We start from the raw sequence: 23,131 nt of genomic DNA, 5'->3' as shown, positions 1-23,131 counted from the left end.
CATCTAAACTCTGTATTTTACATTGCTTTTAATCTAGGGAAAACATTGGAGTCTCTGCAAAATGTGAACTTTTTCTGCAAAATGTGAACTTTTTCTGACTTGTAAAACTGGAACTTTTTCTCTCCCCTCCCACCCCAAATCAGTAGGTTTTTAAGCAAATAAGAGGGTGATTTTAAGGGCTAAATGATCAAAACATGTTTCCAGCCAAGCAGTGGTACAGGCAGGCTGTGGACTGAGGGGTTACAGTTGCTCATGAGAATGCAGAGGTGGGGTGTTCAGATGACAGCTTGACACATCTCCAGCAGCTAATCCAAGCCCACCCTGGTTTTAAATGCACATTCCTATTCCACATGCTGGTGGGAGATCACCAGCACTCAATTTTGAAGTTACTCATGACTCTGGGACAGGCTTTTGACCATTTGGTGTGGCTGTTCCTGTGACATCAATGATCAGAAGCTCATTGGACAAACCAAACTGAACTGTGTCTGTTGTTCAAGAGGCATACAGCAATGTGAGCAAGGGGACAAAGTCTTCATCCCACTTTCTTCTATTTCCACCGAATTCCTGGCATGATTTACAGTTCCTGTATGTTGCTTGGCCCCGACCTGCACTGGGATGGGGGACACAGGGGACCTGTCTCCTCCAGGTCAAGCCAGCTGTGCCACATCTGTCGTGTCAAGGCTGAAACGGAGTAACCCTGACATCTAGTGGCTTTCAGAGCCCAAATCCTGTACATCCCCCAACTGAGCAGAGTGGGGCTGAGCAGGAGACACTACAGGCTGTCTCCGGGGGTCACCTTCCATGGATGCAGCCAACAGCCTTTCTGCAGGGCAAAAAAAGATACTGGCAATCATCACTGCTCCAAGGGACATTGTTAATAAATTACATGGTCCCTCCTGTTTTTCAACATGCTGTTGGGTTTTGTCTCTCTGTCTCTGATAGTCCCTGTGCTGGAGACTATTTTATGGCCTCCTCTGGGCTTGGAACAATGGGTTTCAGTAGACAAAGACCTGTGCAGCCTCCCATGCATGAAGACACTCAGCAACGTTAGAGGAACAGGCAGGAGGAGGTGCCAAGCAGTGGGGATGGGGAGTTCCCAGTGTGACCTCTTCCTATATTAATGGGGAAGGAGAAAGGGGCACTCTGTAAAACTGTATGGAGGCCCCTGCTTTTCACTCATGCTGCCAAGGTGGCTTTTGTAGGAGGTATTTTACAACAAAACCTTCTCCAAACAAAAACACCCACTGTCTACTCTCAGCAGGGAGTAACAGGGATTTTGACAGGGATGTCCCTTTTGCAGATGCAGGCATTCTGCACTCTTGCAGGCAGTCAGGCAAGACAATGTCTCAGGGCACTGTGCTTTTGGTGTCCCTGTCCCCTGGCTGGGTTCCTAAACCCTGATGCTGACCTGCTGTCATGCCCCAGACCCTGCCATGGTCCCTAGGTGTTACTGTGTGCCAGCACTTCCAGCTAAGACAAGCTGGAAATCCTCCTCAAGCTCCCCTGGTCAACAAAACTATCACAGTTGTGCAAACCACCAAGAAACAGAAGCAGTGAGGTTGACTGGGTAGTAGGAATAGGGTTTTTTCACACCACTTCCAATGAATACAGCAAGCCTGTGTTCTCTGGCAAATAGAAATGTAGGTCCCGCAGTGTCTGCTGGATGAAGAAATTCACACAAAAGCAGCTTGAGAAGCACAAACAAGCAGCAAACAGTAATCACAGAGATCCATGCGTGCTGGTGCTCTTGTCACCAGTCCCCTGGCACCCGCATGCACTGCAGCACTGCAGGCAGGAGCCAGGGGAAGCTAAAGGACAGCATTCTCACTTTTGCTACCATTTTCCCTGCTGAAAACATATTTATCAGGAATATGGGAAAGCCAAACACCCCCACCAACACTTTCAGCAGTTTGCACACAAGGTTGTGTCACAGTGCTCCACAGCCTTTCAGCCCTGGGTTTGGCACTGATCCTGCACCATCAGCTGGTATCATGGCCTTCCCAAAACCCAAGCCCTGTGCCTACATGGGTCACCACAGGGTTGGTGCCCACCTAAGCAGATGAGGCAGGCCTGGGATAGGGCAAGGTGGAGCACAGCCCCATAAGCATACCGTAAGACACCGTTACGCTCTTAGTGTTCATCAATAACCCATGGTGAACACCTCATTCATTCTGAATCACTGCCACCTTCTCCCTGCTGCAGCCAGTGGGAGACAAGGCACCAATTATGGGATGAACAGATAACACCCCCGCCACTTGAACCCCTCCAGCTGTGGCTTGTAGAAGCCCCCAGTCTGACTTTGTGGGTGCATGAAATCCTGCTTGCACAGCACCATTACCACTTCTGCATCCTGCTCCCTGCACACAGAGTGAGGCTGTACCTGTTTCAGGGTGGGGAGGGGCAAATGAATGGACGTAATGTGGGCAGGGACGTGGGCTTCTGGGAAGCCAGTGCTCTGTCCCATCCCTACTGTCTTGTCCAGCAAGGAATGCAAAGAGTGTCCCCATTTTGACAGGCAACAGCAGCCATCCTCCTCCTCCTGCCACTTCCTCTCCCTATGTGAAGGATTCACCATGATTTTCTGCTTACTTCCAGCTGTGTTTACAGTCACAGGATTTCTTACTTCTCATGAAAGCCACTCCCAGGGTGAAATTTGAGTTTGTAAATTATTAAAATGTTATCAAGAGCATGCAGACTTTCCCGGTTTTTTTCCCCTTTTCCTGGTGGGAAATAAGCTGATGTATAATGCAATTTTCCCCCCACAGTTTCTTCAGTTATGTTTAAAAATTATACACACACGCACACACAGGCAGATCTAAACCTTATTTCCATGTATTAGAAGTCTCTTTGGGCCAGACGTTTTATCTTCCTCTCCTTCCGCACAGTGCTGAGCAAACGTAGGGTGGTGTCATTATATGAATAATGTGCAATAATAAATTCAGAATTCTTAGTTTCTGAATGTATCTTCATAATAAATTACTTTAAATGCTTGTTTCTGAGAGAGAAAGAGCAGATGAGAGCACATATATGGTACACAATTATTACTGTTCCTTACCATGCAGAGCAAGCACCAATACTTCTATTTACAGTTTTCTGACAATATCTCCTTTATATATATAAAAAACCCACCTGCTTATAATTTTGCTAGATTTTAATTCTTTGGGCTAAACTTGCTTGGCTGGGTGCCTGGCGGGGTTCAGCTTTTCTTGGCAGGTGAAGTAAGCAAAATCTTGTCTTTTTCCCTCTCACATTTAAACAGTTTTACTACCTAATGGAGTTTCTGTGCTCCCAGGCAGAAAAGCCCACTGTTTGTCAGAGCGGCTGAAGCCAATGGTGGCGTCTTGGAAATTCACCCAAACTTAGTCCAAGCCAATAGCCCCTGAAAAAGCCAGTTTACACCATCCCTTTTATCTATTTGTTGGTGACTGGAAGCTGAAACCTCAGAGGCTAGGCTCTAACTAAAGGAGAAAACCAATGAAGAAATGGAAAGAAAAGCAAGAGAGCAGAAGGATGATGTAGTAGCAGTAGGACAGGCCTGGAAAGGGTGCAAGGAAGGAGCTTGCAAAAGATGGGATAGGAGCTGAGGATGTCAAAGAGCATGACTTTGGATGAGGAGATGAAGCTGGGAAGGTGTACAGGAAGACACAAGAACCATTTTAGTTTTCTCCTTAACTCCATGGACTGGTCTGCAGGGAAGGAAAAAATCACTTTCTAGCTCCTCCATGAGCTTCAAGGGATGCACTGGAAGGAACGTGGCTTTGCTCTGTGCACTGGAAGCTGTTCTTCTGCCCCCTGCCCGAAGGTTTCTTAAGCACACACATGCACACGCTCATGCATGAACTAAAGAGCAAGTGCTGTAATGAAATGTTCAGAAACAAGCAATTATCCAGGCTCCTTTCCTAGTCAATGTGATGTAAGAGAAACTCTTCCACAGGGACTCATCCAACCCATTCCAGGAAGTTGTTTTCATACTTTCTAGAGGTCAACTGGAAATTGCTCAGCTCAGGATATTTAGCTTTCAGAGGGCTACCACTGAGCGTGCACGGGTGAGGATCTCCATCCCTGGCTCTGCAGACATGCCTGGCATTTGCAATCCCAAACAGAGGCTGCTAGAGACTTGCTTTGAACCAGTTGCACTAAAATTGAGAGGATGTGGTGTCTTGGACACCTGAGTGGCAGAGAAGATCCTCTCACTGCTCAATGCCTGTAAAAGTCTGGGCTTCCCTTTCTCTGGCCAGCCATTCACCCTTTATTTCACCTATCTTTTTTGTTCAACAAATTTATTACATGCTGTCTAGAAATGCTAACACACTGCTTTAAATAACTATGTTCTCCCAGCTCCATGATGATGTTCTCAACATTCCCTCCCACATGGGAAGAGACCCTCCTCTCAGGTAACATCATACCCTCTTCTGGGAGCATTCCAGCCAGAACTGTCCTGACAGTTTCTACCCCAAAACTTCTTTTAGCTCATCAGATTTATGCTAAAGTAGAACCTGTCACAGAATTTTGTGCTAGGAGGTTCAGTGATATCTACTCTCACTTCACGTTCCCTACTCCATTCACTGCAGCCACGTAAGCTTTCAGCAGGTCATCCAGAAGAGAAGGGAGCTTTTCTCGTCATTGTGAAGGCTTTTCTGTGCCCTGGGACTCAGACCTGCACATCTTGCAGACAAGCCACCAAGCTTCCTGGGAGCACATGTTCACAAAGCTGACACATACATTCAGTTGCTCCCCTCCTGAGGCCAAAGCAGCATCCTGGAGGGAAGCTGAGCTTTAGCAGAAGCTTTCCCCATTACACATCTGGCAAGACTGGTGCTTTGGGAACATCAATGACATGCTTATGTGTGAATGCTACCCAGGAACGTGTTTTATAGTGAAATGTAGCTTGCTAAATGCTCTCATGCATTTGGTTTAAGAGGTTTAAAGACTGCCAGGAAACTCACCAGCGAACGTGGGCTGTCTGTCAACACACGGCAGTGTGATGCCTGTGGTAGACAAAAGACTGGGAGAGGATGATGCATGGGGCTGTAACTAAGGTGAAGTAAGTCAGACACGGCTTTCTGAATAGAGAGCACTCAAAGGACAGCCAGTGAGGAACAACTCTCCGGTCAGACTGACATTTGCTGTCCTGTGGGCAAATATTGCTAACAGAAATTGGACTTCAACTTCAGGAAAGAATTGGTAATGAAAATTGATGAGGAGAGGAGATTGTTGGCTGTCTCCATTAACAGCAATAGACACCACGGTTAAACACAAGAAGTGGAGGATTTTTATTTTTTTTTTCCTCTTTCTAATGGAAACCAATCTATCAAGATGTTTCTCAGGTTGCTGGAATAACAAATAGGCTTTTTATTGCATCTCCCATCTTGGTTCTACCTTGCCTATCTCTCATTAATGAATCGTTCAGTATATGATAGGATCTGTAAATATAGATCACCAGAAGACTAGGACTTGAAATCCATATTCCTAAAAAGGCATCCTTTTGACCCAAACAGGTATCGCCTCCTTGTAACAGACTGCTTCCCTGTCAGGCACACTTGCAAGAAGAAGGAGACAAATAGCATTGATGAAAGCCATTAATTGCCTCCCTGTTTATGAAAGGCAAACTTGGATGCAGACTCTAAGAATTTAATTACAAGCAGAAATTACTCTTCTCTACTGAATCTAGAAACATTAACGCACACTGGACACCTTTCATGCAAAGAAAGTAAATCTTTTTGCAACCATTTCAAATTTTCATGGGTTTTTTTCTTTTCCTTCCCCCCACCCCACCCCAACTCCCTTGCAGCCTTTCTGTTTGTTAGCTTTTTAGCAGTGAGGAAAAATAATTAACCAGAACAGTATGATGTAGTGAGGCATCACAAGCACTGAAGTCGTTAGGCCTAGAGAGCAGAATGAGAAGTGATTTGATTGTGAGGGATATCATGAGAAGTAATAAGAATATACTGTAATTTCCTATAAGCAATGGGGATGCTCAGCTGGAGTACAGTCCTCTGTTAAAGTGAAGCAAAGATAATATTTTTAACTCAGAGCCTGGTGCTGGCATAGTAAATGAAGAAGAAGCCTGACTAAAATTCAGCACCCGCTACGCGTAAGGTCTGCCCGCATCCTCTCAGACTTCAGAATTGAGCAATTTCTACTTGAGGTGCAAAACTGTTATGCCAAGGCCTGGCCTTCTACCTGCTCCTCAGAAAAAATGCTGAATTATTGCTGTGGACTTGCTGCTAAGTTGTTGTTTACTATGATATCTGCTTTTCAGATAAATGGATAAATTGGATAAATGGGGGTTGCTCTTTACGTGAAGAAAGCCTTGTCAGTAAACATGCATTATTGCTGTGATTAGCTCAAGGAACCATATACATTTTTCATGCTTTTCTAGTTGCACACTTCCTCTAATTTACTTCTAAAAGCCCATCTGTTTAAGTGAGCTTGCAAAGCCTGCTAATCAATAGTTCACACTCCTCTCAGCTGCTGGTTGCAATACGATGGGGAGCATTGCAGAATGCCAGGAGCTGCTGGGTTGGAGACACAGATGGGAGCCCCTCACTCTGACTAGGCTGGCCAGGGGCTGCTCCTGAAAAGCAGGAGGGAGCCTAAAGCCAGTCTCTTGACTAAATTGGCACTTAGTTGGAGTTTGACTCCCAGATCTCACAACAAATCACTGCCTGTCCACTCTGGACTTCTCAGGCTCCCTCACAATGCTGTATTCTTGCAGGCCAGTAAAGCTTTGTTAGCTTCCTTGCTGACAACCCAAGGCAATAGCTCATGGCTTCTAGGGCAGCCTTAATGAGATTTGAGATACCCAGATCTCTAATACGAGGGGAAAGCCTGTCATCTGCCAGTCAACGAGACATCCCTGTGTCCCCATTTCTGAGTATAGCCCCAAAACCCAAGGCAGCCACTACCACTGTGCTGCTGCAAAAAGGCTTTTGAGGTGGCAGTCCTAGAAAATGAAAGGTTTGGAGGCAGCACGTTGACCTGCCTGAGATCTTCAGGGTCCCATGGATACAAGCTGCCTCATCCCTACTTGGCAGTAGCACAGCCAGTGTGTTAGGGCAGCTGTGCTGGGCTGTAGATGGATGGTTTTGCAAACTGACAAGGAACTGCTGTTTCTTTTTCAGCCTGTTCTTACCTTCGGTTCAGCATGATCCCATGTCCCAGCCTGGCAGAGTATCTTCTGAGACGCATGTTCCTTAATTGCAAGAGCATCTGCCTCACACCAGGAGCAAGAGGAAGCATGATTTATTTTGCAGGCTTTCAGGCCACCGTCGTGAACATTTTGCTGCAGACAGGGAAGCTGCAGCAGCTCCAGAGCAGCTCTGCATCACTCCATCGGCAGCGCAGATTTCTCTCTGCAGCCATAACAGCTTCATCTGGGTGAGATGGCCTTGGACCTTGCACCTGTAACCCTTGTTTTCTCCAGCCGAATCCACAGAGCCTATAAAAAGATCAATGTTGTGTTTACTTGAGGCTTTGCAGGGACTTCTAGCATTTCACCAGTTGTTATTTATCACAAAAGGCTGATCGGAGATGTGGTTACTCTGTGCTGGGAGGGCACAGGGCTGCTGCTGAAATACTCAACTTTGGCAGCATGAGAACAGGAAGGTCGATCTCAGCTTGCCAAAGAGGCAAAAAGTCATCTAATGTGACTGCAAATCTAACAAAAACCTATTTCTTTCTCCATCTCAAGTTAGGATTGCCAATACCACGTGTGTTTGCACAGACTTAACTGAATGTCCTTGCCTCTGATACTCTTTGACAAGGAATGCAGCTTGCAGAAGTTTCTTGGAGGAAGAAAACTACTTTGGAGACCCAGACTAAAAAAACAAATTTTCCTTTGAATTGCAGCTAGTGCCTAATGTTTGCCTCAGTTGTTAGAAGCGGGGTTTATTTGCCTGCTTGAGCTCATCAGTGTAAATATTTACCCTCTCTTGTCACCCTCATTAAACCCTTTGCATTTGCTCTGGAAATGAGAGGAGGTGGTTTGCTATGGTGCCCATACCATTGCATGTTTGCCTGTGTAGGAGGAGCTGGCCCAGCCATGTTCTTGTCATGTTTGCGGAGCTGCTCTGCAGTGTGACAGCCTTGCAGCCCTGATAGCCCTGCTGCTCAGGAACCCATTTCCTTGTTTATCTAATCAATTGGATTTGTTTGGTGAGAAGTCCACTTTTCCTCATACTGATGCAGGCATAGGCTTTGCAGAGGCATGAGTTCCTCAGTTTTCCAATGAAACTGCACTTCCAGAGAGACTCAGGAGCCTCTTGAAGGCTCTCCAGAAGGAATGGTGTCAAAACCCAGGTTTAATGTAATGTAACTGAAGTCATTTCTCTCCCAGGTTTTCTGTCTCTTATGCACAGAAAGCTGGCACGTAAGCCCAAATACCACTTGAAGGCAGAGCACTTCAAGTGAAATAAAGCATTTGCACTTCTCTGCTGTAATTCCATGTAACTCTTGTTGGGGAGATGAGAATGAGAAGTCCTTTGCTCTAAATGCTTTTCCTCCTCCACTTCACAGCCCTGTTCCTTCACTGAGGAACACCAAAATCCGTACTGAGTGCAGTAGGAATAAATGGAACATCACATCCCCCTTCTCAAAAATCTAATGAGGACTCAGCATCAGCAGGACCAGCCAAAGGGTCTATTGCAATGCAACCACCAGAGCCCTACCACAAAGAGAAGACACACATGTCCCTGGTGCAGCCCAGCCCCATAGCAAGACCTTTGCACGATGCCATCAGAAGCTAAAATAATGTCCATCCCAAGCAGCAGCAGCATGTTGATCCTTACACCCAAGTGTATTCAACAGGAAGTTTTCTCTCCTGGGCCACTAGCATGCTCTAATAACTACAAGCCATCCATAGCAGAGCATTCCCAAAAGTGTCATTTCTCAACCCAGATATCTGAAAAACCTGTCACACTTTGAAAAGGGATCAAGGCCACTTTCCCCAGAAAAGATCTGAGGTAATACAGGCTATAATGCACCTTCTGATACTTCTGAGGTGCTATAGGAATGCCAAGTCCAGACAAGCTCAGGGAGGACAAGATTGTGGGGCTCACCAGAAGATACTAATTCTCTCTCTAGTTCTGGAAAATATTTTGTGAGCATTTCTTCTCCTTACAAGCAAGTTGCAAGCATGGATTCCTGTGTCTGGTGTGAGGCTTCATTAAGAAAAATTCATGATGCAAGAAGTGCTACTCAGAAGAGACCTTGAAGCTGAACAGCTTTTAAACTTCAGCAAAACCAAAGCACGATAACAAGCTGTGTCATTCATATATCCCATGTAAAGTTTTCAGCACATATCCTAGTCCCTTTCCAGCTTTCTTCTCCTGTCTGTATTCAAAGACAGAAACTGTTGCACAGCAGCCCCCCAACCCTCCAATTCCTGACTGTTGGTGCTTGCCCCCACCCAAATAAGTGCAGCAGATCAGAGTTTCCTACAGAAGAAATACAGCTAATAACATTTCACACGATGCACTGGGTGATAACAGCACCATTTTAAAAGGTGAGAAAGTGCTGAAGTGTTTGAGAAAGAGAAAAAAGGCCTTTTAGGAGCATTTGCTGTTACCCTGCAGGCTCATGGCTAGAAGCTAAACTGGAGCCTTCCATCCTCCTCCCTATGACACATTTCTTGGCACACAGCACTGGGGGCATGCCTTTCTTTTCCCCAGCAGCATTAGGAGCCACTGCCTGACTTTGTCAGCACATCACTCACATAGCACACTCACCATTTGACTTTCCTGAGAGCTCCTTCCAAGCCTCCCTCCCAGTTCCACATCACTGGCATCCATACCCACATCTCCATTACCCTGACACCCACTTTTCTTCCTCAACAAACACCACCAGACCTCCTCTCCCACTCAATCAGAACAGTGCAGTAAGACCAACCCTCATCCCCTTATTTTTTCTCTCTTTTTCAAAAGATTCTAGGACCTCTGCTGCTTTTTATTTATTGCTGTGTTATTTGCCATCTATGCTAACTCTTTTGAGGAAGTTCTGTATAGGAGCAACTGATTTCTCATGACAGCTGTCTCTGTACCCACTACTTGCACCACACTGAGGGGAGGGGAGCAATGCTTCTTCTCTAAAAGACTGGGGGTCCTGGAGACCCCCTTAGACTAGAGAAAGGTTTTTCACAGAAGCTGAAGTAACTCTCAGAACCTCCCTGCTCCCCTACTCACCATCCCAGTGCTACTCAGGAATTCCAGAGCTGCCTGCCTCTATCCTTTTCATTTTTACTGCAGCTCTTTCCAATTATCTGATCAGGCACACCTGCATTTGCAAATGAGCCCCCCCCATCATTAACTCCTTCAGGGCTGCTGGTGCCTGAGATCCAGCTTCTTCATTACAAGCCCCTGTAGAAGATTTAACCTAACTCTTTCCTCTTTTTTCAAAGGTAATATTTGCTTTCAAGGCAAAATGAAGCACTTTCAGGAGTACAGACATTCAGTAAACCTAATTTTGCACTGCTTATCAGGGGTAACACAGAGCATCTTTCCTTCATGGGTATCAGCTATGCCCCTTTGAATAGAGCCCTCGAAGGTGTTTGCTGACCATGTGTTTTTCTCAGAGCTGATGGACAGCTGTGCACAGGTGTCACCTTTTGTTCTTACTGTAACTGATCTCGGAGAAAAAAATAGTTGTCTTTTGTCAGACATGTTGCCAAAACATCACTGCAGTGACCCTTTGGAAATGTGAAGGCTGTGCTCCACCTCTATCCCTCATTCCCTGGAGAAGGTGTTTCAGAGCTGGCCAGTACCATGAGTATACAATTATACTCGTCCCCTTGGCAGATAATGGTTTAGTTGTTCTCCATGTCCTGAAATTTCAGGTTTGCTACTGACTCCATCTAGGCTTTTCTTCTGGCTTCAGGCCAGCTTTAAAGTGACAGGTCAAAGCTGAGTACTCCTGGAGGTCTGCTTGTGTGCAGCCTGGAGAGCCCATGCTGTGCTGCATGGGGATGATCTTAGTCTCTAAAGCATCATTGTGTAACAATTGACAGCCCTAAGTGGGCTTCACCCATTGATTAGTGAAATCTCTTCAGGATGATCTCTCTTTATGAGTCCTGCCCTTCTGCACCCTGGGGAGAGGCAAAAACGGAAGCAGGAATCAGCAAAAAAGAGTCTCCAAAAATGCAAGACAAATTTCTGAGGGCAGTCCATGGAGGCTGGTTTCAGCTGTAACCTCCTGGAGTTTGTCTGACCAAAAAGACACCCAGACATTTGCCCATCAATCCTGCAGATCCTGCTCCGGGTGGGGGTGGTGGATATGGGAGCCCTGGGGAAGTAATAATCTTTGGTGGCTTCCCATCACTTCTCACAGGTTCAACTTGCATCAACTCCTTTGAGGTGGTCTGCAGAACACATTTTCAATGCTTGCTGCTGCTCCCTCAGCCAACGTGTGATGGGATGCCCATCCTGCTTGCATTCAGACATCCCATGTCTTACCTTACCCTTTCATGTCTGCTCTGGGGGGGGTAATCTTTCAGTGACCATTTGGGGATTGCATCCAAAAAAAAACTCATTGTTATGCAGAAGCACCAGAAGTGCTTCTAGAATTAGCAGCTACTCCAGGTTACCCTGTTCATTTTGAAATGTGCCACTTCAAAGCCCTTCAACGGCTTGATTTGGGAAGTAAATGGGATTCAGAGCAGGTGAAACATTAAGTAATTACAAATTATTGGAACACTTCATGTTATGAAAGCTCTTAAAATAATTTTAAATTACTTTGTACTAATTGTGATCAGTGCTCCATTCATTTCCAAAGCCCTCTTCAAATGACAAACTGTGGTGTATTTTGGGAGCTGGAATCCAGTGCTTGGTTTAAAAAAAAAAACAAAACCAAAAAACCCCACAAAAAAAATCTTTTGGGAATAATAAGCTCCTGAAAAAGATGTGAAAAATGCACTTACCAGTTGCCTTTCAGAGATACTTCCACGTTGCCTGGAGCAGCATACCAAAGCCAATTCAAGGCCAGTGTGTACAGCTGTTATCCCTTGAGCAGAGGATATTCCCCAATTACACCACTTGAGGATAATTCAAAATATGAAATGGAGGATTACAGTAGAGAAGACGACCAGACAACCATGCTCCTGGCAAGAAACAGAGGCATTACTGGAGTGTGGGAGAGCGCAAATGGGATCCTTCCTAATTTCCAGGAATCCTTCATCCAATTTTCATCCAGAAAAAGCTTTTTCATCATCCAGTCCAGCACCAGACCATTCGCCATTGTCATAAACCTGCCTATGGGAACTGCTCTGGGCTTCCCCATAGGCCTCTGCAAATGGGGGTTCTGGCAAGACTTGTATATAAACCTTTGATACTGATAGGAACACTGTGGTTTGGTTTGGCTGGAGGTCTAAGCACCCTGTTGTTGTAAGAGTTGTAATGGGTCATTTCACAGCTGTCTGAGGTCTCCTTGTCTTACAGTGGGATGAATCATCCTTTAGGGGTGTTTTTCTTACACAAAAACATCAAAATCGCCCCCAATGATACATCCAATCAGATGAGACCCACAGCCTGTGTGAAGCTGGTTTAGAATTTGTCTGTGAAAGTTGTTTAATGACCCCTTAAGTTGATAACACATCTTATTTGCACTATCTTAGCTGTACAAAAGTGTGTGATGAATCTCTAATAATATTAAACCATCATCATATCTGATGAATGCTTGAGGAATTTTGTCTTTAGGTAAGTATGAAAACAGCTTATGCAAATTCATACCCAAAAGTGTTAAAAACTGGTCCTGTACTGTAATTACTGTTTCCTTCATTGCAGATTGCAAAGTCGTATTACTTTGAGCTTTTTTCAAAATCCATAACAAAGATGACTACACTGGGTGTTTCTGCCTCATTACCAAGCCTTGGATGGTCCCTGACAGACCCTTTATGGCCTGCTGTCCCAAAGGGATGTGAGTCTGTGCCTTGTGCACTGTAGTTTTGATGGTCAGAAAGCACAAGCGTGGTACATTAAGGTAAGCACATTCCTATGCACCTAAAAAATAAGGAAAAACACCCAGCATTTTTTTAAGGTTCTGATAGCTTTTAAGAATGGCCACAGAACAAAAACCTGCAAAATCCCAGTTCCCTGGCTTCTCACCCTGCCTCTCCCACCCCAGCTTCTTCTTGTTAATCTTTTCAGTACCAGATCTCTGGGTCTGACTGTCCACCCGGAGCCAACCCTGCAGTGTCACTGGGATGTTGCTCTTCACTGGAAGGCTTTACAGTAATGAATGCTTATTTTCCTGTTTAGCAGCAAAGGTCTGACTCAGGCAAAAGGGGTATTTATCCCCCTTTTCAGATGTTTTTTGTGGCACTACATGAAATGGGTTATTCATGTCCTGCCTCGCTAGGAGGGCATTTGTTTGAGTGAGAAAGCATCTTTCTGTGTCCACTGAAAATGTTAATGGAAATCACAGTGTTATGGGTCTTTCTACCTCCTTGCACCTGGAGAAACCTCCTCTCCCTCCTGCTGCTGCTCCTCTAGGTGCTTATGCACCTCATTATCCTCTCCTTTCCCAGTGAAAATGCTGAGGGCTTGTGAAGTTGATGGTTTGAAGTACCTTACCATGTCAACAGGCTCCTTACTGTCTTCCTGGGGAGGCTCAGCTCCAGGTCTTATGCCCTAGTGTCTGTCTGTACCCTGATTCAACGTGTAGAAGGGAAACCAACCCGTTTGCTCCTATTTCGAGTGAGGCCTTAAGGGCTGGAAAAGGTTCACCTTGCTAAGCCTGTCCTTGTTGGGCTCTTAATGCAGCAACCACACCATCTACTTTAATAAATAAATAAATAAATAAACAATTTATCTGGATGTTTGTCCCATGATGTGTACCCAGAACAAGTCATACAGTGATGGCACAGGCAAGCTTTGCATGCTGCAAGCTTTCATTTGGCTTCTCCACCAATGGCCCATGGGTCCATGCCAGCTGTAGGCAACAGGTACTGATAAGATAACAACTCTGAGTTTGCAGAAAGCCTGAAGCAACAGCACTGGGGTGTGAACAGTCTTCATCAACCACCTGGAAATATCAACTCTAAAGCATGATGTTGCTTTATATGTCTCCACAACACTCTTTTGGTAGACTAAAGATGCAGAGACAAATAGAAGGGAAGTAGGATGGGATGAAAGACAGCACATCACGGTTCTAAACAAAATGGAGAGAAAAATAAGAAAGCAAAGAAACAAGGAAGAAAGAAAGAAATAGAGGAGAGGAACCAAAAAGCAAACTTAATGTTTCAGAGGGGAACGGATAGGTGGGCAGAGAATGACTTCACTCAAAACATTTGATTGCATCTAACAGCCACCTTCCCATATACCAAAACACACTTCTCCCAGTCAACATTATTTGCAACTCTGCTATGAGTTGAAGGGAGAGGTCTTCATATTTATTATCACCTAAATGCCTCCATTAGAAATCCAGCTGCAGGATGAGCTGGTCAGGTCCAACAGGCTGGTGTGGGCAGCCAGCTTCTGCCAAACCCAATTGCCAAATCCTGCCACCCTTCCCCTTACTGGTGGCAGTGGTTGATGTCCTCCCCTGCCCTACTCAGTAAGCAATTTCCACAGGCTTTCCAGTAACTTAATTATCTTGGAGACATCAGCTGCACACATAAAAGTTGATTGAAATAAGCCACAGTTTAGAAAGGGTTACGGAAGAGCTTGACAGCCAGTGTGCCAACATCACTGCCTTAAGAAACCAAGCTGAAAATGTGGAGGTAAACCAGCACAAAAACAAAAAACAGCTGATTTACTAATTACAATAACAATAAAACTCGGTCATTAAAAAAGCAGTTAAAGCTGCAAATGAACAACTGCTTCAACAATTATCTGTAACAACATTTACAAGGCCTGAGTTCTCAAAACCCATGAAAATAAATAGCTCAAGTTATCATAAATTTTATACTGCTCCCATAGCAAACCTGCACACAGTATACCAGAAAATGCATATTTCATTACCCTTCAACAGCTTTAGCTTCCATGCAGACTGCAGGCATTCTTCTCCGAGTAATTTTATAATATGCACACAACTCAAAGCCTCTTTGTAAAAGCAACATAAAAATGATGCATGCGCATATTAAAGACTCATATTTATCAGTCTCAAATGTAAGTTCACATACATGCTTAATGTTACCATAAATCAGCTGCTCGCTATCTTAAACCTTATATGCAACCTTATTATCGAGAAAACCTATGTATGAACACTAGAACAAATAATCCAACCATCATTTGAAGAAACACTTGTTAAAAATGTTTCCTATCTGGATTAATTACTCAAAGGATACATCATGAAAGCAAAACAAAACCAAAACCAACCAATTAAGAATATGCAATAACTTCTGGCTCAAGGAGATGGTATTAGGTGGAGGAAGCAATCATTTCATATTTAATTAAAGAAGTGCCCTTAGCTAATTGCTCTCCTCAGGTGGGTGTTTGAGACTTTGAGGATCCTCCATAATGTCTGGACAAAAGAAAATAATCCCTGTCAAAAGCAGTTTTGATGATGTTTCAACCAGAACAGCAACTCCTTTTGTTTCTGTTGAAAATCAGTATTTCTTATAAAAAGAAGCAAACAAACAAAAACAATAAAGCCAACACACATGAAAAAGCATCATATGTTGCTTCTTCATGGGGTGAAGAGGAGGCAGGAGTTGCAGCCTGTCCACCTTTGCCCCCAAGGACCCACCTCCTGCTTCTCACACTGCATAAGAAGGACTCTAGCCATGGTGAGAAGAACACGTCTCCCTTCCCAGCCCCAGGCAAAAGCTAATGCGATTTTGGGGCTTACTGAGAGGAAAGAATAGCTCCCCACATTTCCAACCACAGCTTCTTGCTAATACTCTGCAACTGTGTGGCTAACATCTCATTAGTATTGAAATTGGTTCATACATAGTTCACTTGCAATTTAGGCTCCAATAAGCTTCCTATTTAGACCCTGCAATGCTATGAATTTATGCCCAGCTGAAATCTGTTACAATGCTACAGCACAGACATGCAATTTCATAGAGAGATAAGATATAGATCTGCTGTACTCTGGTGATTCTCTTTCAGAAGTGTACCTTGTCAGGCCATAATTTGATATTCTTTTACCATTTCTATAGGGCGGAAAAAGCCCTTTAATTTAAAAAAAGGGAAAAAAATCACATTTTCACCCTTTTGTTCAGTAATGACACAAATAGTAAAATGTTCAGATTACATCAGGGAATGGAAAAGCCCCATGGAGAAAAGACACTGACAAAAGCTTCATTTTCAGGTAAAATTGCATGAAGCTTGGGGCACTGCATACTCTAAGAGATTTTTATTTTTTTTCCCCTTCTGCCTTTCGTCCCTATGCATCCCTCTGAATGTTAATAGATTTTACAATGGGGCATTTAAAAGGACTGCAGAGAAATAGGGTTTTATCCACTCTACTGTCTTCCAGAAAACTCAAAGCAATTTACAACTGTGAATAATACACAAGTAGTTTGGTGAGAGCAGGGGCCAGCAAATCGGATGCTGACTCCAGCTGCAGCTCACATCCTGCTATAAAATCAGTTTTAATCAGGATGCTTTAGTAATATATATATGTATGTGTGTTTTCTTTTTCCTAAAGCTGCTTGATAGTTTTCACTCCTGCCTTGATAACCATCAGAGAAAAAATGAAGGGGGTAATCCAAAGGAAGATGTTCTTACCAGGACTACACCCAAGGAAAGCACAGACTAGGATTTAAGATGTGCCAAGCCAGATTTTATGCATGGGAAGGCCACCTCTGAGGACAGACTCTGCACATCTATGGTGCCTTCAAAGCCAGAAATAGGCTGTACAGAAGGGGTATGTGACTCTTCACTAAAGTCAAGAGACAACCAGTGCCTGGTTATAAAATGGGAGGGTTTTTTCAAAACAGCACTTGCAGGAAATAGCCTCCATGGCCATGGATTGGTAGGGCATCAGCTAAAGCAGAGTGTTCCCAGGCTTGTTTGCATGGTGGATGAGTATTTAGCAGTGGCCCTATGCCCCACACCACTGTGGCCAGCCTTCAGCACCAAAATTCCCATGCTCAAACCCCTTATGTTTTGACAGACAAGGGGGCATTGCAAACAGAGGGTAAATGTACAGCCAGAGTAATTTAGAGCCTGAGATAAAAGAAGGAGGAGGCAGTGTGAAATCATGAGAACAAAACACTGCACTGGGTGTGAAGAGGGGATGGTGAGAAAACTCACCCTGTACAACCTGAATACCACTTTGTTTTCATCTCTCTTGGCAGGGCATGGGGACTGCTTGCTTGCAGTAGTGAAACTTGCTGTATAGGGCTTTTTTCCATTTGCATTTGGCCATAAGGCAAACTACCTTATTTCACTTCAGATCTGCATCTTTTCAAGGAGTTTCCTTCTACCACCTGATGGCCAGGGGAACACAAGGCAGAGGAATGTGGTCTTGCTCATGGAGGCAAAGTAACTGAGAGCTCCTTGATGTCTTTCCAAGGTCATTGTGCAGGTTTGGCTTTGGACTGCAGAGAATTTTGGTTCTGGTTTGTCAGGAGGCTTCTCAATCCTCATGTTAGACTGAATTAGCCAGGATCATCCTGAGATGAGGGATATGGTAAGGGAGCAACAGCCTCTTGACTGTTGCTTGTCCCAGCTACTTTGCATGCACAAACCCTCCTGAACCCCTTCACCTTATTCCATCACAGGGTATAGCTCTAATTGGGCTTAATGAGACCAAGAGGTTATTAGCCTGTCCAAACTGAAGAGAAAAGCACGCCAGGTTATCCAAGCAGTATCTGCCTGCAAGGCCTCGTTGCACCTGAGATATTGCACTGTGGGGACCTCTGTGTTATAAGCAGCTTCTTTTTCTTCTCCATCTAGAACTTGTGATTTAGACCTTATCAATGCTGCTAAACTTTTTAATGTATATCAATTGGATAAAGTTCACAAACAAAGCAGGAATCGATTGGTGGAATCATAAAGTATTGATCATGTTGACGCTAACCGATGAACCTTCAAATCAATAATGAACACAGATCACATTCCTGTAGCGCGTTCAGTTACTGTTCACTCAGTGGCATGCTCCATGGGACGGCAGGTGGGAAAGGAAAACCAATTTATAGCTCCACGTGTCTTGCAAAGCACTGCAGCAGGCACTGCTCAGTGAATATGTTTCTCTAGGCACCAGACACTTTCCAGGCCGGCTCTCCATTTCTGTGATCACCCTCTTAGCCTTCTCCAAGCTTGTTTCTGGCTGGAGTTCTCTCTGAAATGCCGACAGGGAGAAATACTCTGTTGGCAGTTGCCAGTTCAGTGTATGAGTATTTGCCTTCCTCCACCAGGAATCCCACAGCTGATACATTTGAGGACTGCTTGTATGGTTTTGTGGCAGGATCACTTGAAGGGTTTGCTAACCTAAACTGAAAACTTGGCCTTTTGCTTTAAGGTTCCCTGCTTAAAGGAGAAAGTTTGTTTTGGAGTTTCCAAGAGAAGAGGGGCATCACTATTTTTGTCATCATAGTGATTGTACCTATATTAATAGGCACAATTGTGTATAAGCTGGACTCGGAGAGGTTTAAGATAGGAATGAGAAAAAGGTTTCTAACCATGAAGCTCAGAAGGGTTTATCTGCGCCTTTCTGGAGAGAGAAACCTCTTACTTTTGGTGTGGGTTCAGTGCAGTAAGATCCTGCTGTTGCTGGGGTGCACTATGGCTCACCAGAAGCCAGCTGTGCTCAGGAAGTGCAGGGGGACCATATACCATGCACCTCCTGCTGTTCCACAGTCCACATCACCCAGTCAGCACAACAAGGCGAGGCTCTGCTCACAGCCAACCCCCAAAGTACATGAAACTACAGTTTCCATAACTAACAGCTTGATGCTGGAGTTTATGGTCCCTGCAATCTCCGACGCCCCAGTGCAGGAGTGGCAGAGAGAGGAGGTCTACCCCAGCTGACACCCACCGGTGCTCCAGAGAACCAAGGGCATATTTCTCTCTGCCCTCTATTGCTTTGTATGAAAACCATAAGCAATTTTGTTTCCATGCCTCAGAGAAGAAAGCTGACTCCCCTGCCTGGTCCAGACATGGCTGTGATAGCAAATTGTTCTTTTTAGAAGAGAATTTACTGTTTCCAAAGGTTTAAGAGAGCAGGAGGTAGCTCATTCAGTTATTCACTTGGACTCAGAGCTGTTAGACACAGATCTTAATGGATAGTATTGATTGAAAGAAACAAAGCAGCAGTTTTCTTTCTATCAAGGGATTTCTAGCCTAAGATGAGAAGTGTTCTCTGGCTTACACTCTTAACAACAAAATACCATATTACAAGGTCCCCAAAAGTCTCTCAGGATAGCACAGCAGTGAGAGAAAGAAATGTGCAAGGTGTTAATGGAATAACAAATTAATAGAGAATAGGATTAGTGAGAGACACAGACTGGTACCAGGTCTCTGGTGTTGAGCTTTAATCCATTCCTGGCATGTCATCCTTGCTAAGAGATGAACACAATGGGAGCCCAGCTGATTCCTGGTGCCAATGGGATCCCCAATGGCAGCTGGGACAGTAATGGCATTATGAGCAGACGAAAAACAATTTTAGGGGAAATCAGCACCTGCAGTACCTGGAAGACCAGTGTAATTCTGTCCTGTAACATCTGAGAACTGTGGCGAAGCAGCAGGCTCGGAAACAGTTTTAAAATCATTATTTGACCCTCTGCTGTCCCATGCAATTTTTCCATCCATCTGCCAGTATTTTGAAAGGTCAAGAGCAAGGACATGCAAGTTCAGAGGCCTAAGACTCACTGCTGCATCTAATTCCGGTCTGCTGTCATCCACAGGGGGATGGCCCTGGCCACAAAGGCTTCCTGACCAGATCATCTCCACTGGGCAACTGCCTGGGCACTCCAGGCTTGGCCATCAGCCATCCCAGAGGTAACAACTGAACCTAAAACCATTGCCATTGCCACCTTCCTCACTAAAAGACTTCGAGTTCCATCTCCAGCTTCAGTATCCTGGACTTGAAAGAGGCTAGAACAGAGCAACCCATACCCTTTCTCATTGCCCCTGAGGGTACCAATCCCATACTGCATGGGAAAGCATGGGCTTCCTGTTTTATTCAGTTCCAGATTTCCAACCACTTCAACTAGCACTGGGTATACAAATTCCCTAGGCAGCTTTTCATATCTCAGTCGTCTACTCCAGGCACCTTGGGTGCCTTTGAAAGTTCTCCTGATTCTCATAAAACATTGATCTCGAGCCTGTTAAACCAGTGAGAGACCCCAATACTGTTCAGTCCCTACCAACATGAAGGCAAAACCAAAAGGACTTTCATGTCTACTCTGCTTTTGACAGTGAGAAGAGGGATGGGTCACAGGATGAGGCCTTTGTTGCCTTTGTCAATGACGCTGATATTGGATGGGCCATGAAAGTCACAGAATTTTTTGAGGGATAACTGTCTCCCCATTCCCTTTGTCAGCGGTGCTCAAAGTGCAATGCTCTGCAATACTTCATCCAGTGCTGTAACACCTCCTTGACAGTGTTCTGCCTCTCCATCGTGACTTTGTTAAGTCACTTATTATCTCTGCTTTCCTGTTTTCTTAAGGGCCCCCTGTCTTTCCTAGATCATATTAACAAGACAGCTATGGAGAGCTGTGGCCCTAGGGGTCTTCATTAGTTCCGCCCAGATTTATGTTCCCTGCCATTTTAATACAGTGTTTTGGGCATGGTTGCAAAATGATGGAGTAACAGTGAGTTTCCAGAGGTCAAGACCTTGATCTTTTTATTTATAGTTAAATGAAAGTGGAGCTCTATGATTGTTCAGTCATTGCAGGGCCCTAGATAGGAAAATGCTGACAAGGGGAGGGACATTCGCATAACCACATCCAGGATCTAAAGTGCTTTGGGTTTAAGGAAATGCCATAGGATGGAGCTCCAAAGGATTTACAAAGCCAGTGTGTGGTCCTGCAGGAGAACATATAGAAGATGGAGACCAAATACTCAAACTCACATTGCACAACGGTGTGAGATTAGTGTGGTCTTTTTGGTGGATTCCCTTAGAAATTGAGATCCTGGAACAGTGTTACCTCCATCCTGCTTTGCAGGTAAACATGCAGGGTAACACTCACTCCCTATTGGTTATATTCAGTTCGAAGTAAACAGCTGAGCTGGAGACCTGAACATGGTCTCCCACCTAGCTGACATACACCTTCAAGCACTGAGCTGCAAAGCAGGCTGCAATGATAACTTTCATCCTCTCCTCACTTCTTCATTTACCAGTACAGGCAGTTTTGCAGTGCTCATTTCATCACCATCCTCACACTGACTCTCAAGGGCACACTTGATGCCTCCCATCCCCTTCCGTGGTACAGCTGACCCCACCTCTGTGGGGCACTTTTGACACCATCCTTTTATTTTTCATATGTTCTCACTGCTGCTGATAGCAAACTTGCTTTTGGTTAGCAATGGAAATGCTACCACCTTCAGGATTCCCCCATAGCTTTCCTCTCCCATCAGAGCCATGGAAGCTCTAAAGCACTCTCAAACAGCAGGTCTCCTGATGAGCCCAATGGGTGATGAACAGGTGACCAGAAAAAAAGTAATTCATGTCCTGTTCCCCTACGCCAATCAAACACTCAGCTGGGAAAAACAATCATAGCTGCATTCAAATGAATATATCTTGATTTACACCACTGGGTCCACACTAATTTGGAGCAGCTGGGGCCAGGCTTGTGCAAGACTACTATAAAAAGACATTCTGCCTACCAGTCCTTCCTCTCTTGCAGCTCTAACCCATAATTTAGTAAGAGATAGATGACCTAAAGAAATTCCTCTGTAGCTGTAAAATGAGAGAGAGAAAGAAACAATTTTATTGCATAAGCTACAACTGGCAAAGAAGTGATTGCACTGGTACTAAAACCAGGGAGGAAATCGAGAAAGTAAGAAGAATAATGCATGGATTTCAACATTCAGGAGGCATAATGGCTAATGATTGAATTAAGGGTTACAGCTGACTGCTAATGCCCACATTTCTCTGAAAGAGCCTCCTTTGGCAAGTTCAATATTTAAACGCCCCCCCCCCGAAGACTTATTAGAACTGACAGAATTGTTCCAGGTTGGAGGAATAATGAGCTCCTACAAGGGTGGTTTTTTTTCCAAAGTATTAAATAAAATCATGAGTCCTACCCTTGGCTAAATCTGTGGCAGCGCAGGTGAAACTCAGCATCAGTTGTTTCCCTTTAGGTGTCTTCAGAAGCCTCTTGTTTGCTTGATCTTCTCTGTTTTACTTTAGATTAAAACATCTTTAGTATATAGAAAAGGCCTGAATGGGGTGTATTCAGCTCAGCCCGGGCAGAGCAACCCAATGCTGCCTTAATTGGTGAATTCATAAAGATTTAATGTACCTTTCATACCTTCCCATGAGAGGAAGGAGCTGGAGTGATCAGACACGATGTGCAGGGAGAAAAAGTAGCCCAAAGCATTTCTTTGGCCCTCTCCAGTTTCTTGTTTAATACTAATGAGAGCAGTTTATGCTTATGTAAGTTAGATACATGCCAAAGAAATTTGAATCAAGGTGTTAATATTTAACGCAAACACATTCCCTGCTGTTATGCAAGGTTTAAAAAGGTGATGAAGACTTATTAGGATTAAGGGCTCATTTCAGCTGAATTGATAGATGGCATTTGGGTGTAATTTAAGCTAAAAATACAGGGAAGGGATAAGCATATTTTATTTCCATATAAAATTATCTCCTCCTCTCCCTCTTTTTCTGCCATGCACACACGTTTGAACTTACCCTGAGCAACATTGCCTGTTTTGGGGTTGTCGGGGGGGGGGGGGGGGGGGGGGGTGTACACTGGGAAAAGTTATTTGGACTGGATCTGCAGCAAAGACAGCAATGCCTTGTTTCTCATCTGATGGATTTAAACATATTCCAGTCCCATGTCACCTGCACCTTTTCAGTCTCAAGACATGAAGGCTGATTGACCAGAGCCACGTTGCTTGAGCCACATAGACTGATTTAGATTCTACCATCATCGCTGTTTCACAGTTGCAATCACTGATATTTCTTGAAGTGCGTACTGCAATGTGTCCTGACAGTGAAAACCAGAGCTGAAAGAGGAGAGGAGAGGAGAAATATGCTCTTTGGTGGAACAACATTGCCATCTCATGGTGCAGGTGCCTCC

The sequence above is a fragment of the Neopsephotus bourkii genome, unplaced genomic scaffold (genome assembly GCF_033783945.1).
Source record: "Neopsephotus bourkii isolate Nb327-2 ecotype Australia unplaced genomic scaffold, CSIRO-AGI_Nbou_v1 NB_739, whole genome shotgun sequence".
In the NCBI taxonomy this organism is placed as follows: domain Eukaryota; kingdom Metazoa; phylum Chordata; class Aves; order Psittaciformes; family Psittacidae; genus Neopsephotus; species Neopsephotus bourkii.
This window is presented reverse-complemented; position numbering follows the sequence as displayed.